Source organism: Chrysochloris asiatica, unplaced genomic scaffold, assembly GCF_000296735.1.
Source record: "Chrysochloris asiatica unplaced genomic scaffold, ChrAsi1.0 scaffold00014, whole genome shotgun sequence".
Classification (NCBI taxonomy): Eukaryota; Metazoa; Chordata; class Mammalia; order Afrosoricida; family Chrysochloridae; genus Chrysochloris; species Chrysochloris asiatica.
Genome location: NW_006408532.1, coordinates 34,522,037 through 34,528,826, shown reverse-complemented (window position 1 = coordinate 34,528,826; position 6,790 = coordinate 34,522,037). Strand labels below are relative to the sequence as shown.

At 41.2% G+C, this 6,790-nt stretch overlaps 1 protein-coding gene across 3 annotated transcripts in view; it reads left to right on the top strand.

Moving 5' to 3' along the window:
* The window catches only part of KIF27 (kinesin family member 27), a 115,795-nt gene that overhangs the window by 57,689 nt on the left and 51,316 nt on the right, over positions 1-6,790 (top strand). The window lies entirely within an intron of this gene.

Sequence of the window (6,790 nt, the reverse complement as noted above, 5' to 3'; positions counted from 1 at the left end):
AGAGAGAGAGAGAGAGAGAGAGAGAGAGAGAGGATACGTATATATGTACAAATTCACTGGCGTTAAGTCAATTCCAATGTATATGGAATTGACTTAATGCCAGTGAATTTGTACATATATATGCATCCTAGTGTGGCACTGTAGAATAAGTACTGGGCTGCAAGATTAGTTTGAACCACAAGATCCATGGTTCAATCCCACCAGCCACTCCTTGGAAATCCTATACAAGGTCGCTATGAGATGGAACTGACTCTATGGCACTTAACAATAACAACAATTCCATATATGGGAGTCCTGATATGGCACTGTACTGTAAGCACATGACTACCAATCATAAGGTTGGCAGTTCAAACCCACCAGCCGTACCTTGGAAACCCTACACAGGGTCACTATGAGTCAGAACTGACTCAATAGCACTTAAATAGCAACAGTTACACATATGGGGGATGCAGTGGCTCCATAGGATAAGCACTGGATTGCCAACCACAGGTTGGTGATGTTTCAAGCTCACCAGCTGCTCCACAAAAGAAAAATGAGGCTTTCTGCTCCTGCAAAGACTTCTTCTAAAATAATTAAAGCCTTGGAAAACTTATACAGTGTTGTTATGAGTTGGAACTGACTTGACAGCACTTAGCAACAACATTACGTATATGAGCCCTTTTGTGATGCTGTAGGGTAAGCACTGAACTGGTAACTACAAGGTTGGCAATTTGAACCCACCAGCTGCTCTCGGGAGCTGTATCCAGGATTGCTATGAGTCAAAACCGATTTGATAGCTCAGCAACACCATTATGTATATGGAGTCTTGGTGTGACATTAGGATAAGAACTGAACTGCTAAGTACAAGGTCAGCAGTTCAAATCCACCAGCCGCTTCTTGAGATCCCTATACAGGGTCGCTGTGAGTCAGAACTGACTCCATAGTACACAACCACTTCCATTACATACATATATGTGTGTGTGTGTATGTCTACACACACACACAACTAACTTTATAATATCAAGCATTCGAATAGGATTTTCCATATTTGAAGTGCTTTGACATAGAAAAAGTGAAGGTTCACTTCATTCATAATAAGCACAGCATGGTCAGACTTGTATGTTCGGCAGTTCTAGTGCAGAGACTGGGCAGGGGAGGACCTGGTGGGGTCAAGCTGGGGCTCCAGAATCAGACCAGCCTGGATTCAACTCTCAGCTCTCAGCTTCAGGCTGGGTCACTTAGTGAGAAAAGCATTTACCTTTTCAGTCTGTTTATTCCTTTTACATTTTATTTTGTTATTGTTGAGAATCACACAGAAAAACATGCACCAATTCAACAGTTTCTGCATGCTCATTGGAGTGACACTGGCTGCATTCAAGTTATGCAGCTGTTCTCACCCTCCTTTTCTAAGTTGTTCCTTCTCATTAACATCAGCACACTGCCTGCTAAGGTTCTTGTCTAATCTTTCAAGCTACTGTTGTCAGTTGGATCCCATAGAGATAGATCTTGAAAAAGCATAATGCTCAAAGCAGATATTTTTTACTAGTTAAGCTAAACCATTATTTGATTTTCAGATGACTTCGGGAGATATTTTTGGTTTAAGGTTTAAAGAGGATCTCAGGGGAATAGTTTCAAGGATTCACCCACCAGTCTGTTTATTCTTATCTAAATGGCCTAATCCATACTTAGCTCCCAGGACAGAAGATGATGATGTTAGGAACAATAGCAAACACCGTTCTAGTATGTACCAAGTGCCAGCCTCTATTCTAATGAAATGTTCAATTGATCCCAAAGCTTGAAGTTTCCTAGATTTTAATATTGAAATATAACCTGCTCTTACATCTTAAAAATATCACAGAATTTAAGTAATTTCTTCTTTATAATGGAGTCTTGATGTGGCACAGTAGAATAAGCACTGGACTGCTAACCTCTAGATTGGCAGTTCAAACCCACCAGCTGCTCCTCAGAAACCCTATACAGGCACGTTATGAGTCAGAACAAGCTCGATGTCACTTGACCACCACAACAGGCTTTTTAATAATGGTAATAATTACTATTACAGCTATGTTTTTGTTTTCCTATAATAGTAATTATTACTATTATATTGTACATAGGGTCACTATGGGTTGAACCAACTCAACAGCACCTAACAACAATAACATAGCAATGTTGTGTTGTTGTGAAATGTCTTCGAGCCAGTTCTGACTCATTGAGATGCTGTACAGCATTTCTGAAGCTTTAAGAAATCTTTGTGGGAGCAGAAACCCACATCTTTCTTCTGCAGAGCAACTGGTGGGTTCGAGCCATGGACCTTGTGGTTCTTAGTCCAGTGCTTATCATATGGACCCCCGCGCTCCTATTATAGCAAGTTACAATTTCTTGAGTATTTGCCTTTGATCAAGACATATGTGCCTTAGCTCATTTAGCCCCCTTTCCCATATATTTTCAACTTCCTTTTCTCATGGATTGTTTCCTAAAGTATCTTAGATTTTTACTCATCCTAAAATTACCCTTCAGCCTTATTTTGTCCTTCATCTGCTCCTTCTCTCTCCTCCCCTTTGTAACCAAACTTCTTGGAGAAGGTGACTGCATCTGTTTTTGTTTCCTTTACTTCCTCGTATGCTCTTGTCCCCAATTCAGTGGCGCTCCTAGACGTTCACTTAATATTCACTCTCATAGAAGTCCTTATCTTACCTAACACCTTAGTTACATCGGGCCTAACTCACCACTCCATCTTGAAATATTTCCCCTTTTGTCTTTTTGACATCACACTCTGCTCTGGTTTTCTCTCCTGACTGATTATTCTTGACCTTTGCTAGCATATCCTAGTTGCTTACTCCTTTAAATATGGGTGCTCCTCCAGGCTCTGGTTTATGCACTCAAATCTTTTCTATTCTTTCCAGGGTCACTTCATCTTTTTCCATGGCTCCAATTAAACTGGACTCCTGGTGTGGTGCTGTAGGATAAGCATTGGACTGCAAGCCACAAAGTCTGAGGTTCAGACCCACCAGCTGCTCCTCAGAAACCCTATACAGGGTCACTATAAGTCAGAATCAACTTAAAGACACTTAACAGTTTAGCAACAGTTAAATTGACAGCTTCCAAATTTAATCCTTACTCACAGATCTGTCCTCTGAGCTCCAGATTAATATATGCAATGACCTACTTCTTCACTAGGTTAATTTACAGATACATTCTTGATTTTCCTTGTTTATTCTGTCTTGCTCTGCTGTAGGGAGGAAAATATAGTTCTCCAATGTGCCTTATAGTTCAGTAAAGTAGAAATCTAGGGATTATCCTTAATTCTCCCTCTTCCTCATCACTCACACCCAATGAATCACGATGTCTAATTTTTTTCCCATTATCTTGAATCTGTCCAATTCTCATTTCCAGTAACAACGTAGCCTCCTTGTTACAGTCCTTTCTACAGCCCGATCTCAGCTCCTGCTCTTTCAGTAATCACAGTTTAAACCAGCAAGACACAGTATTCTTTAACCCCATGCTTAGGGAAAGAACAAGAAATTAACTGAAATGCAACTCTGCCTGTTACTTAAACTTTCCACATTTTCATTTAGGGTAAATATTCCTTCTAGCCAACATCTTCATTTATTCTAGCTCTATGATGTGTGGCGCTGTGGGTTAATGCGCCAGACTGCAAAGCCATTTGAACTGCAAGGTCGGCAGTTCAAGCTCACCAGCTGCTCCTTGGAAACCCTATACAGGGTCGCTGTAGGTCGGGACCGACTCGAAAGCACTTCACAACAACAACAACAATGATCCATTTAAAGAGGAATCAATCCCTGGAGAAGGACATCATGCTTAGTCAAGTAGAGGTCAGTTGAGCACCATGCTTGGTGCACAGTAATTTTAATATAACAGGAGTTACAATACAAGAAAAAGACAATAATGTTTGGAACAACACGTGGAAGAGGGAATTTGACCTTTTACTGTAGCATAATGTTTAGAAAAGGAATAATAGAGCCAGCTCCAAGTATAATGTGACTTAATCTCAGGTGAAGGAATCTTGGTGGTGTAGTGGTCAAGCAGCTCAAACTCACTGGCCACTGCAAGCGAAAGAGGTGGCAGTCTGCTTTTGTACAGGTGACATGCTTGGACGCTCAGTGGGAGAATTCTGTTTTGTCCTATAGGATGAGAATCAACTTGACAGCAGTGGGTTTGGTTATGTCAGGTGACTTCATCATATTGTGAGGTTGCTCTGAGCATGACTGCTAAATTATAACCTAACTAGAACTAGAAAAGCATGAATAATTGTTGTTGTTAAGTGCTGTCGAGTTGGTTCCAACCCATAGCAACCCTGTGTAGGGTTTCTGAGGAGCGGTTGGTGAGCTTGAACTACCAACCTTGCAGTTCAAACAACTTTGCAGTCCAGCGCATTACCCCACAGCGCCACAGATGGTAAGTAATAATTCCCACCACCTGTCTATCAGTTTGTCATACTGTGGGGGCTCAAATTTTACTATGATGTTAAAAGTTATACTACTGGTATTTGAAATATCAGCAGAGTCAACCATGGTGGACAGATTTCAGTGGAACTTCCGGGCTAAAACAGCAAGAAAGGCGTGATGATCTCCTTCCAAATATTAGTCAATGAAAATCCTTTGGATTACAACAGAATACTAACATATTGCTGGACTGAGAGCCTCCTATGTTGGAAGCACTTAAAATACCCAGTGGCCACAACAATGGACGCAAGCATACCAGTGATCGTGAAGATGACACAGAATCAAGCAACTTTTTGTTCTGTTGTTACTTGGGATCACCACAAAGGGGAACTGACTCAGTAAAGGTTACCAACAAAACTACAGAACATGGTACAGACACTCATAGTACAACTCAGATGGGCATGCAGAATTTCTTGATTTAATCTACAGCTGAGCTGTCTTACTGATGAGTCCCATGTCCTGATAATTGCTGGAAGTGTGGGAACTAACCAAAATTCAAATCTGTTCAGATCTTTCCCTGAGAATTTAAACATATCCTTTAACTAATTCTTGGGGTTTCTTAAGTAAGAAGCTCAGTCTCTTAGCTCTCCCTCCTGTTATTCCTTCCCTAAGATAGTTCCCAGCTTGTGTGGTAGTCAGATTTATAGGATTTTTTTTGTGGGGTGGGGGTGGGTTGCATCTCATGGAATTGAGGAGGAAGGAGCTCCTGACTTCCAGCAGATCCTTGCATGTGACTGGCTAGAATGTGCTGTTCCTTGTCCACCTAGCCTGACTTACCCTGCTAGTTCCTGAAGGTGATGCCCATGACTAGTAAAACTCATAGTCTGTTCTATCTCTCAGCTTAGAGCATGTGGTGCTTTTGGCTGATTGTAGTTCATCTCATCTCCCATTGGAAGGCCATCTGGTCTTTCACCTAGCATGGGTCCAATGGTCTGCTCTCACTTTTGTTGTTGTTCGGTGCCACTGAGTCGGTTCTGACCCATAGCAACCCTTATGTACAACTGAATGAAACACTGCCAGTCCTGCACCATCCTCAAAATTGCTTCCCATTGTTGCTGCCACTGTGCCACTCCATCTCGTTGGGGGTCTCCTTCTCACTGTCCCTCCACTTTATCAAGCATGATATCCTTCTCCAGTGACTTGTCCCTCCTGAAAATATGGTGAGAAACAAACTCTCACCATCCTAGCTTCTAAGAAGCATTCTGGTTGTAATTCTTCCAACACAGATTTATTTGTTCTTCTGGCAGCCCATGATACCTTTAATATTCTTCTCCAACACCATAATTTAAGTGCTTCAGTTCTTCAACAGTCTTTCTTATTCATTGTCCAATTTTCACTTGTATATGAAGCTATTGGAAATACCATGACTTGGGTATTTCTCATCCTTAGTTGGGATCAGTTCTCCATTATAGCTCTCAACCCCATTGACTCTCAAATTTGGAATCCACTCCACAGAGTATGAGGAGTGCTAACTAGTCTCTTTTCTGATTGGACTGGACCTCTGCACAGAAGTTTGCATTCCTTCTCCCAAACGGGGATGGGAGGCAAGGACCCCTCTGCCTTTGTTAATACCTTTACTTACATCTTTCTGGGACAAAACTCAGAGAGGAGAACATTGGAACACATGTTTCTTATTGTCTCTTTTCTCCTTTCTACCATTCCCAAGGATGGAAGGTGATATACTTTTCTTTTACTTCCTTTGTGGTGTTGTTATTGCTGTTAGGTGCCATCAAGTTGGTTGAGTTGGTTCTGACTCACAGAAACATTGTCCAGTCCTTCTCCATCTTTATAATCATTGCTGTGCTTGAGTTCATTATTGCAGCTATTACTTCAGTCCATCTCTCTTTCACTGACCTATACTTCAAGGCATGATGTCCTTCTCCAAAGACTGGTCCCTCCTGATAACATGTCCAAAGTACAGGAGACAGAGTTTCATCTTCCCCACTTTTAAGGAGCATCCTGGCTGTATTTCTAAGTCAATGTGGTTTATTGTTCTGGCAATCCATGGCATATTCAGTATTCTTTCCCGCACCATAATTCAAAGTCATCAATTCTTCTTTGGTTTTCCTTATTCATTGTCCATCTTGCATTCGCATATAAGTCCATTAAAAATACCATAGCTTAAGTCAGGTGTACTTTAGTCCTCAAACTGACTTCTTTGCTTTTTATTTTTTCCTTTTTTAAGTTTTTATTGTGAATTTAGTAATAGTTTACATGGGAGAACATCAGCTTTACATTCATCCTATTGTATTTCATTGCAATGATTACAGTCCCTTCCATTCATCATCAAACAACCAAAGGGTACAGCCTGCAAGCCTGTCCCCCTGGTTGTCAGCACACAGCCCCTC